This window comes from Macrobrachium nipponense, chromosome 30 (genome assembly GCF_015104395.2).
Source record: "Macrobrachium nipponense isolate FS-2020 chromosome 30, ASM1510439v2, whole genome shotgun sequence".
NCBI lineage: Eukaryota > Metazoa > Arthropoda > Malacostraca > Decapoda > Palaemonidae > Macrobrachium > Macrobrachium nipponense.
Window position 1 is genome coordinate 4,327,338 of NC_087218.1, and position 13,654 is coordinate 4,340,991.

Genomic DNA, 13,654 nt, shown 5'->3' on the forward strand with positions numbered 1-13,654 from the left:
ATGACCACTGAACTGTCAAGAGAATACTAAGCCACAAATACCACTTAATATGAACCGCGCTATACCATGGGAATAAAATAGTGACTGTTTCAAGAATGATTGTGTTTTAAAAGAACACTGTCCAGGAGACATGCTTGCATGATGTGGTATTGCAAATCGTCACGGCATCCCTATTGTCACGGGCAATAATAAATATGCATAGGAAAATAAAAAAAAACCAATTTAAACATTTTAGTGGATTAACCCACTTTCACTTATTTACATATACCAAATGGCAAAATGGAAAATATACATATTTGGTTATCTGAAAAAAAGCCACTAATGTTTCTTTCACTTGAAGTTTTTCCTCATTGGACTATATTTGAATTTTCACTCATCTTTTTATGTTTAGGTACGCTCCAGACCATCAAATTTTAAAAAGTTATACATAAAACACATCCTGATCGATATTTATGAATAAAGTGTTTTCTTCTTAATAAAGTATTATGTTCTACTCTCATCACTGATTTTTTTTATCAAGTCCATTTTCAGTAACTCGACTTAATATCCCCAATAATCTTATGTTGGAAGTAATGCTGTTCGAAGAGTAAGGCTATAGATGTGTAAAGACTAGCTTTAAGGGCATTTTAGGGTAATCCACAATAAGTTTTATCCCATTCTGGACACTTCTCTGTTTAGTAAAGCATATTAAGTCATACATATTGTATAGAGTTTCTGGCCGTTGACGCAAGAACTATACAAGAAATCATCGTAGTAAAGACAGCCATAGTTCTCCTTGTATTCTCCGTCAGGTTGGCCCTGGGTACCAGTGACCAGTAAACATTTCTACAGGTATTTTGTCCACCAAAGCCATCTGAAAAAGAGTAAAGAAAAGACCTTCGTTCAACAGTCATTTCATAAGAAGTCATTTCATTTCATCTTCCGGTATTTTGTTTACCATTTACATAATTATAATGAACATAGAAGCCTTGAAGCGAATGATGTCATTACACGACCACAGTTTGTAAAGGCCGCTTTCAAATATCAAAGTATTTTCGCAAGACTATCTAACATTCAAGATCGTTAGAAAAAGGTGAAATCAGCTATTGAAAGTGTCCTCTTTCTATAGGATTCCCAGAGTGTAGGCCCCTGTATCATAGATTTCTAGATATCTAAGTATGCAAACCACGAAAGGAAATTCTCAAGGTGGCCAACTCTTGCATCTCTGGGTCAACTCTTGCGTCTCTGTTTGTGTCGAATAAATTAAAAGAATTCGGGAAAAAATACCGAAAGTTGAAAGGATTCCTTATTTTTCAGATCTACAGAACATTTAAGAGGAAAATATCTGGATTCTATAACTCACTCCCAAGAAATAAATGTTTACCGGCACGCAAGTTATTTTTGGGTCTTAAATTCCCATTTACATTGTAGCTAGTCTGTCCCTCGGCAACACTTAAACATTTCGTATCGTAGGACAAAACAAAACTTAACCACAAATTATGAACTGTACTTACGTTCCTTCTGTAATCTCGTCAGTGCAGCCAATGTGGAATCCTTCGTCTAACATCTCTGAGAAAACATGATGATGCTCACGTTTAGACATTCATAAAATGAAAAGTAACTGAACTATAACTGAAGGTTTATCAAACATTAAAATATATATAGTGATCTTGAAGCACAGCTGGATGTTAACAGAAAGCAATGCTTATTTTGTCAGGTTTCAAAATAAATAACCATCGGAATTTGGGTATCAAAAAAGAATGCGAAAAAGGGGTCGACAAGCCCATTTCATAATGTTATTTTATAGTTTTAAATTATGTGGCTTTTCTGAATAGAACTATTCCATGTTCCTATTTTTATTTAGTATCGCGGATCTAACAGTTACATTACAAGTCTTTTTAACCCTTCTGCATAGCAATTCATATTCTTCAAAACAAGAAACTCGTAAGTCTTCTTCTTGGAATATATATAGATATGTTGTTATGCACACACCATCACATCCGTAACTTAACAAAATAATTTGGGCTAGCAATTCTTTACAAAGCTTTCTACTAGAAGATACAAATGCAAGCAAGCAACAATCACCTCCAGAATTACACCTGTCAAAAATATTATTTGGAAACAAGCATTCTTAGGACGGATATTGCTGTACAGTTTCCCATATCGACCCACAACTAGCTTCCTTATTGGATCATTTAAGTATGATTGTCATGTCATCTGATGAAGTACTTTGTTATTGGAGTATGACTTTTCGAACTATTTGTCTCTTATAATTCCAAAGTTATTTCCAAGTTTGAATTTGTGTAAAGAGACAGATAGATTGAAGGTCGTCTTCAAGCATATCCACTTATGATAGTCTACTTTGGTGCTGAATTTAACGTGAATATCATCAGTCATGTACGAGAAGTTGCTGTGACAGGATAAATGTTTTGGACAGATGAGAAGAAAGGGTGAGAATTATAGCAGTTTGGGTGACAGGGTAAGAATGATGATCAGTTGGGGTGATGGGGTGAGAATGATAGCAGTTTGGTTGACAAGGGTAGAATGATGATCAGTTGGGGGACTGATGTCACTTCAGTCATAAGGAATAATTTCAGCCATAAGGCAAGAGTTACAGGCACAAGCAGGCACAGATACACAGACCAGCAATCTTCCTAGGTATACATCAATGCATGATGGCCAGACTTTCCACCAAGTTTGACGGATTTCATTTCAAAAGCGTAGGATTTTTTTTATAATATAAGGGTAAGTGTGACAAACTACTTTCAGTCACTCATATGCACTGCGGTCCATCTTTGTACTAGGTTTTGACTGAAATCCCTTCACCTTGCATGAAAAGTTGTGATGACAGTTTAAGAGTGACAAACTCGTCGAGATATGTCTTAATATATATGCTGATGTGTAAACAAATGGACAGGGGAAAAGCTCCAAATATTCCGCGCAGACGAACAGGGTTTGCTGACGACAGTGAAACAGTTTGAACGAGGGTGCGAGCTCGTTCACGCGCAAATTGACCTAGTGAGTGGATACGGATGTCACCTGATGATGACGGTATATAGAAAACTCTTGAACGAATTAGTATGTTCGTACGCACGAACAGCAGAAAGAAATGCAAACAGATCTTGGGAGAACACTCGTGTGTGTGTGTGTGTGTTTGTAGGCCCATCAAAGCTTGGGGGAAACGAAATATGTTGGGGTAGTGAGTCGAGGAGGGGTCATTAGCAGACCAGAGTTAAGCGTTCGTGAAGGCGCACATACAGATCCTGAGAGAGGTACAGACGATTTATTGAATATTTTTTTTTTAAGTGCACTATTTGAAGATTATGTTCAGTGGAAAACATTTGAGTGTTTAATAATTTTTTTTCTTCCATATATACAGGAATATTTTCATATTTCTTGTTCATTTCTTTTCTTTTTTTGCTCATCTGTTTTTATTTGACTTCTGAAAATTATGATTTCTTTTCCCTCAGATGGATTCAGTCTCGCTACTGATAATGGGAATTCTGGACTTCTTTGACTTGACACTTTTATCTCTTACTTAGTGGGGGAAATATGAATAATAATGATAGTAATAATAATAATGTGCATACAGCTGGAGTTGGTGTAGGCCAGGGTAATCATTTGAAACGCTTTCGTGCTAGGGGAGAGAATATTCCGTAATTTGGATTTCCCATTTCCTTTCCATTTTTGTTATCATGTTAGTCTTTGGGGAAATAAAGGTTTATATCTTTGGGGAAAATAAAGGGTTTTTATTTTTATTTTTTGGTATAATTCTGATTTTGATTTCTAACCATAAACTCTTATGATACTATTAATGATAGCATGGTTGCCAATTGGAAATTTTGACAAGGTAGGTGTCTGGTATGTGTTGCTTGCTAAGTTTCATGTACCAATTATTTTCAAGACCAGGCTATGATTAGCCCTGGTAATGTGGTCGGCGCGCGGGTGTGTGCGTGAGTGTGTGTGTGTGTGATTAATGGGTGCAGCGGTTTTAAGGATCAAAATCATCCTGTTCCATCGGGGATAAATGAACTAGCGACAAAAAACTGCATTGATTTAGGAAATTCTCTACATTTTTAGAATCGAACTCTTCCTAAACCTTTAATTAGCTACCACCAGTCAACAAACGCTGCTTAAGTCTGTGAATTTGTTAATATTTTTCAGCATCAAACTCCTCTTTTGACATTGCGATTTGCTGTAAGACTTTTACGTTAATCTGTGAGTTTCTCACCTTTGAAACTCAAACTCATATTGCAGTATTACTTACGGCGCCATGAGTAGCACCCGAGGCTACTCACTTATTCTGTGAATTTACCAATGTTTTAATCACATAAACAACAGCACTAGCAAACAGATACTCGTCTTATTGAAATTATGTATTTCAAAAACTTTCGGAATCAAGCTTGTTCCACACCATCAATTATGATGCACCAACTGCAACAAAAACTTTGCATTAATCTGTAAAAAGCATCTAATCACACAACTATTATTATGGCCAGTTGACAGCACACCCAGGACCCACGTCACAGATACCAAAATTTCTGTCAGTTCGGGACACAGGTGAATTGGCAGCAAACATTTCCCATCTGACAGCCAATACATTATTTTCGTCCTTGTACCAGAAACACTTTAACAAACAGGTACTGCAGCGCAAACAGACGCCCAAAACAACACGCTTGTTATATACCCACACTTGCCCTCTTGTCAATGAGAACGTGCTCCAGTCAAATGTATATTTATACTTGACATTTCGGTTACTCAGAATGGAAGAGGAACTTCAGAAAAATCATCTTTTCAGAGTATTATAAGGACATAAACTGAAGCCCCCTCGATATGGGACCACCTTGACGTGGTGAGGGGGCTTTTGAACCCAGGAATTAGTTCCCGGGTTTGAGTCCAAGAGTCTCATATTTTTTTTATATATCTATTTTTAGTAATATTGTGGAATTTACCACCTTTTGTAAAATTTATTGGACTTGAAGAATGGGAAAAGATATCATAGCTGGTATTGGGTTTATATCCGAAGCTAATTAGTGGGAGCTGTGGTAGGATCATCAACTACCCAATAATGTTCGGACCTGAGAGATATAAGATTGATATCTCAAGGGCAGAACTATTCTTCAGGGCTGGACTACGGATTCCAGGGGGCGGGGGGTTTAGTTCTTGGGTTATAGGACTGTCGGCATTCTTTCTGGTTTGCCCATAACATGGTTAGGGTGGGGATGATTGTATTCGTGTAATACTCTCAGTCCTAGCAATCGGGTTTGGCTTACACTTGTGCCACTCTAACCTTGTTGTGCCATCCCCAGTGGGGTAGGGTAGGGACGCGGACATTTGGGAGTCCGCTCTCACTTGTGCCATTGGTGGAAGAATAAACTTCATGAAAGGCTGATGATATTTCTCTAATATTTTCAGGTTTAATTTTTCTGATTTTTTTTTTATATTAAGCTTATATGACTGGTAGCCATAAGGATTCTAGTACCCCTGGTCCCTTTGATGATGATTTGGCACAGATAAACAACCCGTAACATGAACTTGACCGTGGATATGGAATGCTCCAGTGGTGGTACTAACCTCTGAGGGCTAGTCATCATAAATTGAAAAGAAGCCATTGTGGGAACACAGTAGATAGTTTGAGGGTGTTGCATGTAAAGTGCATTCCCTTAGAATGTGACTATGAGACACTCTCTTTCGTTTGGTAGTTTGGCAAAATAGAAGAGTTGAGGAGGAACTTTGATGCAAGTGAGAGAAAACGGGAGGCATGACTGACTTTTGAAAAAACATGAAGCTGCACTCAAAGCCAGCAGCAGTATCAATAATATAAAGATTTGTAAAAAGAAAGTCAAGAGCACTGTCCGACAGGGCCCTTAAAAATATGGATGCTTACAGACCATCACAATGGGTACAAGTGGCTCAGCCAAATTTGAATGACGATGCCAATTCCGAAAGAACACCCAAACCTCCAATGTGGTTGGTAGTATCCGCTAGGGAGGAAAATTATAATTACTACAAATTTAGTCAGATACATCCAAAACAAGTTTGGCTGTATTGACATGGGTAACATCTCAAGGTTTGGTAGACAGTGTCCTCATTCATGCCAAATCAAAGACAGTCATACTTGCTGGCAATGAAGAAATTCGAGAAAGATGATATGATAAAAGAAATTAGACCACACATGAAATTTAGTTATGGAAAAGGAGTGGTATTCGATAAAGACCTTTGCAAACTGACAGAAGAAAGAAATATTAGAAATCAGTCCAACTTCTGTATGGAAGGTAAGAAAAGTTCTAAAGGCAAATATGGTCATTTTAACGTTTGAGGACTCTGATGTACCATCTTACATCAATTTTGGAAATGAAAGGGTCAAAGTCAAACCATTTTTATCAAAACCTCTGCAGTGCTACAGCTGTTTACAATAAGGCCATCCATCCAGATTCTGCAAAAACAAAAAGTATGTAATAATTGCTCAGTTCCTGAATATGGTCCTTGTTCGAAACAGCCAAAATGTATTAATTGCGAAGAGAATCAATACCCCCATTCAATAAAAAGTGCAGCCAATATCAATATGAAGAGGCAGCTATATGTAAAGCTAATGTTGAACATATAAGTATTAGTTACGCCAGGAAGTTAATTGGTCAGACAAAGACATATGCTATGTCTCTAAATTCCGTAGACCCTATAAAAACTCAAGTCAACAACGTAGCACCTTTATTTGCAGTAAAAGCAAGAACTACTGAAACCTAGTCATCTGATCTAGGTGATCGGCCAGCTAGGGTTGAGCACCCCTATCTAAGAAAGGTGTCCCTTCTGATAATCTCCAATTGATGAAATCCTCCCTATGTCTGTCCCATCTATGCAGCAAGAAAACATTGAACTAACTAGAGGGTCAAACGCTAGAGAGAACTCCTTCATCCTCTCCTCCACCTGCTCAAAGGATAGAGGTTTCCAAACACCATAAAAATGTAATAACAGTGAAGCCAACAGTGAGGGTGCTCCTGCCCCATGAAACAACCAAGGAATCAAGTTCCTTGGATAAAAAGAAAATAGTAGTTGAAGTCCACTCTCCTCAAAAACCTAATAAAAAACATAATCATAAGCCACATATCTCAAGACAATCTAAATAAACTTTTATAAAGTCACATAAGGAAAATAAACAAAAAACTAGTATAGATCAATTTAGAACTTCCCTTGGTAAATCCTTGCACTAAAATTCAATCTGTACATTTTACAATGGAACTGTAAACGACCAAGGGACTCGTTTCAGAAAATTCTTCTAAAAGTATTACTGGAGTGAGCATAACCAAGGGGTAGTATATCTTCACGAAACTAAATTGGGGGATTCAGTATACATCCAGGAGTAAACTATGAAATCTATAAGATGAGCCCCACTGATGGGGATCGTGCCCAAGGAGGTGTTGCAATAATTATTACTAAAGCATTGCAACATTTCATGGTTCCCCTGAACACCCATCTTCAAGCAATTGCTATCCGGGCTACTTTGACCGTGAAATCACAATCTGCTCTCTTTACCTTCCCCCAAGATGTAGGTTCACTCTTGGGGACATTCAAGGTTTAATCAATCAACTTCCTCCTCCTTTTTTACTACTTGGTGATTTTAATTCTCACAATCCACTTTGCGGTGAGATATTTTAGACACTGAGTGTAGGATCATTGATGACATTGTTAATAATAATGATCATACACTTTTTAATGATGGTACTATGACATACCATAATCTCTACACAGGTGGTTCATCTGCTATAGACTTGAGCATTTGTTCTTCTTCCCTCTATCTTGATTTTAATTGGTCTGTAGATGAGTATCTACATGACAGTGATCACTTTCCCATTCATTCTTAAGTTTGTGAGAAATGCCCCTCGAATTATCCTATCAAATGGAAGGAAAAGGAAGCAGATTGGGTAAAATTTCAAGAAGGCATTACCGTATCCCAGGAATTTGAATCCTTCATATGCCATATAAAGGCTTATGAGTAGTTTGCCTCCGAAATATTGAATAGTGCTGAAAACTCAATACCTAAGACCAAAGGGAAAGGGCCACACAGGCCTGCTGTTCCTTGGTGGGATAAAACCTGTGGTAATTTGAGGAAAATTACCAGGAAATATTACAGCCATTATAAATCAAGTCAGTCTGCAACTGCAAAATCAATTTACCAACGAGCTAAGGCAAAACAGCGAAAATATTTTTAAAACATAAAAAGGGAATCCTGGCTTTATTATATAAATATGCATAAATTCCAAGACTCCAACCAGATTAATCTGGAATAAGATTAGAAAGCTAAGTGGCAAATATGCTCCAACACCAACACCTGGTTTGAAAATCAATGAAAACCTGTCACCAAACCTAGTGAAGTTGCTGAAACCTGGGTGAGCATTTCTCTGAAGTATCGAGTTCCAGGAACTATTCAAATCGTTTCCAGAATATCAGGAATTCAGCCATTTCATATAATTTAAATTCTGGAAAAGGCGAATCTTATCATTCTTTATAGCATGCTGAAAAATCTCCCAGAATTGGCTAAATCTTATCTCCTTAAAATCCTTAACAAAATATGGGAAATTAGTATTCTCCCCCCTTCTTGGAAGATTGCAATCATTGTTCCCATTAAGAAACCATTGAAAGATCCATCATCTCCTACAAAGCTATCGGCCAATATCTCTTACAAGTTGTGTATGCAAATTGTTTGAGAAAATGGTGAATTCTAGATTGATGTGGCATCTAGAAAAAAATGGTTTGTTATCATCTGTCCAATTTGGACTAGGAGAAATCGTTCCACTGTGGACCCACTAATAAGATTATCAACCCAAATTCAGCAAGGTTTCTCAAAACGCTGTCAAACTATAGGAGTCTTCTTCGACCTCGAAAAAGCTTATGACACTACTTGGCGTTTTGGTATTATTAAGCGGCTTCATGACATGGGAATACGAGGTAATATGTTAAATTCCCTCAGGTCATTTCTAAGTGATAGATACTTTAAAGTTAGAATCAGAAACACCTTGTCTAATGCTTTTGAGCAAGAGGAGGGTGTCCCACAAGGCAGTGTGTTGAGTTGTCCCCTTATTTCCTGTGGCTATAAATAGCATTGTTGATTGTGAGTTTCCTCCAGTAATGACATCTTTGTTTGTGGATGACCTTGCTATTTATGTCACTAGTTATGATGCTATTGCAGCTTGTAATTTCCTGCAAAAGTTAGTTAATGCAATCAGCAATTTTGCTGATGACAATGGCTTCCGATTCTCCCGTAACAAAACTGTGGCAGTTCGTTTTACTAGATGTACTCGAAAGGAAACCATCCCAAATATTAAGCTGAAAGACACACTAATACCATATGAGGAGGAGGAGGTGAAGTTTTTAGGGATGATTTTTGATAAGACACTAACATGGGGTAGTCATATTGACTCCTTGAAAATGAAGGTGAAGAAGTCCCTTAACATTTTAAAAGTAGTTTCTGGTTTTAATTGGGGTGCTGATAAGTGGTCACTTTTACGGTTATACGACTCTTTATGTAAATCAAAGCTTGAGTTTGGTTGCCAAGTCTACTCTTCAGCAAGTGCAAGCAAACTTAAGGAGTTGGATGTAGTTCATCATGCTGGTCTGAGAATATGCTCTGGTGCATTTAAAACATCTCTAGTTGAAAGCTTATATACCGACACAGAAGAGCTCCCTCTAGACTTTCGTCGAGAGGAACTGGGACTGCGGTTTATGTTCAGTTTAAGAGTTTCCCCTGAAAACCCTGCAGCATCTATCCTTAGCCAAAATGATCCACAACAATTTCCAAATGCTAGAGCATCCAAGCCTTTTCATGTGAGAATTGATGCTGCAGTTGATAGTGTGTCTGTTAAAGACCAAACAATTAAGGCAATACATTGCTCTATGTTGCCTCCTTGGTTGACCCCAGAACCATCGGTCTGTCAAAAAGCTGTGGTTAAAAAATCTGTTAATGTCCAAGAAGTGAAGGCTTGTTTTCTTGATCATTACCGAATGCATTCGGGTTCTGTTAAACTATTCACTGATGGATCAAAGACATCAAGTGGTGTTGGTTGTGCTGTTGTTCATGGTAATAACTCATATGTGATCAGACTTTCAAATAATGCCTCCATTTTTACAACTGAATTAACCTGCATTAGCCAAATCTCTTGAGATTGTTTTCTACTCTAGAGGGTATTTAATTTCACCATGTACTCAGATTCTTATAGTGCACTCATGGCCATTAAGCAATATAACCTTAAACATCCAATTTTGTGGGATTCCTATGAGACATTAACCATTTTAATGAAATTTAATATTGACCTCCCGGAACGTTGCAAAGTGTAGTGTATACATTAGAAGTTGTTTATATAAGCATGTTTATATGAACATGAGTGAGTATATATATGTATAAATTTTTTATTCTTTTTTGAACACTCGAAATGCGAAGTTATAATTTTTATGGCGGATATCAGTTTTTACCATGGTTTTAAAATCACCTTTATTTTAGATTATTATAAAATCATCAACATAAATATTCATGTCAAACTACTTTCATTATAGCACTTAATAATCCCTATGGATTCCAGTGCTTGGCTTCAAGCCTAAATTTCATATTCCATTCCATTCCATAAACTGAAGGGGATTCGTCGAGTGAAAAGACCAACCCACAACCTATAAAGCTATTAGGTTCCATCTATAATGTTTCAAACCTTAAGTTCTTGTTAACCAGAAAGACTGAAATACGTGCATGCAGAAGATAATGTACTGTATGATTTTTCGGATAATTATGAGTTTACAAACAAAGAAGAACAGGTGGTGCTTCACATCTCCACAAATGGTTTGTTATTATTGGCCATAAAATTGGATTTAGACAATATTTACATTAATAACACGAGAACAGTTACATCTTTCACTCAAACAATACCTTTCTCATTCTGAAATAAATCATTCTTGCATACACTGTTTGTAATGGTATATTAATTGTATTCCTAACTTTTACAAAATATTCAAAAGTAAGAGACGAAATAAACACAGAAACCGTTTCAGGATTAAACAGAATGAAAAGGAAATTAAATAATGACGGTTGGTGTAGGAAGAACTATTAACTGAAAGAAAATACCAGAAGCAACAGTGAGTGTAATCACGGCCATAATCACCAGTATCGTCAGAAGTATCAAGAGACACTCACCTGGATGGCTGCGAATGTAACTAATGACCGACCAGTGTAGATTGTCTTCATCTAATTTAGCCAGGTCAGCCTGTAATGACTGGGCAGTTAACTCCTGGGCCGGGTGTGCCAATCTCTCTTTACATCCATTGCAAACTTTAAGCATGCATCCTGCGACGTTTCACCCACGTAGAATGATTCAAAGCCCGGTGGGCACCAAACTGTAGTTGAAGTAAACCAATCCTTACATTTCGTTTTTTTTTTTCTCAGAGATAAACTTATTTAGATATTACAGCTTCTTCCTCGATAGAATACTAAATCATGAATAAGATAACAATATGCAAAAAGTGCAGGGCTCAAGTTCAGTGATTCTTGACATAATTTTTCCTTTGATGATAAACTGAACTGAACTGGCTCGAAACTTTTTTTTTCTGAGGAACCAGAAAATGGTGGTCAAAAGACACATGTAAGCATTATTCTGTATTCAGATTTGACCCTTAAATTGATCTGTGGCTGAAGACAGTTGTCACAAGCCTGAAAAAATAATCTCGTGTGAAAATCAGTATTCTGAAAAAATACTGATGGTTTTCATAAACTATTAATAATTCGGCAGTGAAATATGATTTTGTTTAAGGCTTTTCATCAAGATTATTCTCATCATAATATATATTTCTTTAACTAAAGCCCATTTATCATGGAGTATGAAATAGTAGATCTCATTTTTATTACCAAAGTTAACGAATTGCCTTTGGAATCTAGATACGGGAGCTTAACGTAACTGTTTTTTTTTTTTTTTTATGGCAAACAATTTTCATTAGCCCTACCACTGCGAGATGTCTGTCTCCTTTATTTCAGCCATGCCACTTGGACCAACTGGTATTCAGAAAACCTCGGTTTCAATAGCAACACTTTTTACGCTAACAACTTATAATAACTAAGTAGGCGAAGTTCCTGGCAAGTAATGGGAAGTAAGTAAGCGAAGGTCATAAATTATAAACAAGTAAGTGAAGTTCTTGGCAAATTATGGGAAGTAAGTAGGCGAATGTTATGGCAAATTATGTGAAATTTGCTACAGAGACTAGTTGTAGTAGCTTATGGCATTTAGATGGGGTTGGTAAAGCCATTATTTTTTAACGTAATATGAAAATATTTTCTTATATATAAACATATTACTCACTTGCTTGTCCCTCGTGTATATGGAGAAAAACTGCAATAGAAAATAAAGTACTATTGTTATAAAAATAACACAGGAAGCTAAAAAAAACGTCGTCAAGAGAAGAGATTTCTACTATATAACAGAGTGAAAGATAAACATTAACCAAATAATAACATAAATTCGGGTTTGCATCCACCAAAAGCGAAGCAAATTTAGATTAAACAGAGATTGAGATAGGCTAGCGTCAACACCATTCGACTATAAGAACTTACAACAAAAAAAAAGTAGTCCTTGCTTGATTCTATGATTCTATGAACACTATTACACGCAAAGAGTGACATTAACATCATATAATAGAAAATCACTTACTTCCTAGAGCAAAGAGACACAAAAATGCCTTCATCTTGGACAGAGATCTCGCTTCGAAAAATAAACACTTTCCTCACGGTCAGTAAAGTTCTCGACTTCTTGGTGAAGACTGCGCAGTGCGATGCTCTCGAGACCCCATTTATATGAATGGGCGACGGGCCACTTATCAATGAAGTCCCGGGAATGGTGGACGTAAATTCAGCTGCAGCGCGGGTCAAACGGAAAACGAGAGTGGCGGCGATCGTGGAAGAATCACTGGGATTTGTACCAGTAGTGATCTTGTTACTCCTGATCGCGACAATCCATTGACGACTTAATTAACATTCATAGACCATCCATTACCCTTCAGTTATTCTCTTCATAATATGTCTCTTGAACATAACGGGAAACAAACAAGAAGCTGCGAAAATTTCAGGTTCCCTGCAACGCGAATATTGCCTTTACTTTGGAGCAGTTGTGTTGCCTCGTCTATATCGTTACCAGACCCACGATTATGGCTAACTTCAATCTTAAATAAAATAAAAACTACTGAGGCTATAAGGCTGCAATTTGGTATGTTTGATTATTCGAGGGTGGATGATCAATATACCAATTTGCAGACTTTGTGGATTTTAAGATCTGAGGGCGCACATAAAATGTGTGGACAGAAATAAAAAAAAGTAAAAAAGCAGGCTGATTAACAAAACCAGCGCAATAGTTTTTTTTCAGAAAACTAAAATCAATATTTAATATCTTTAAGTATTTAAAACTCTTGTTTGATTGGCTTCGAAAAAAAAAGTTCGTTTTCAAATTGAGCTGATCAACAGCTCTCCTAGGGCTTACCTGAGGGATTAGATATTTTTACGTGGCTAGGAACAAATTGGTAACCTAGAAATGGGACCTACAGCTTATTGTGGGATCCGAACCACATTATATGGAGAAATGAATATCTAATCACCAGAAATAAATTCCTGTGGGTCCACGTTGGCAGAGCGTATTTTCCAGCGATTTAAGTTTGC

The 13,654-nt window shown here is 37.0% G+C and overlaps 1 long non-coding RNA gene and 1 pseudogene across 1 annotated transcript in view; one reads left to right on the top strand and one right to left on the bottom strand.

Moving 5' to 3' along the window:
• Nucleotides 1-13,654, top strand: part of LOC135202238 (uncharacterized) — a 362,178-nt gene that overhangs the window by 90,105 nt on the left and 258,419 nt on the right. The window lies entirely within an intron of this gene.
• Nucleotides 333-12,861, bottom strand: LOC135201933 (uncharacterized; annotated as a pseudogene).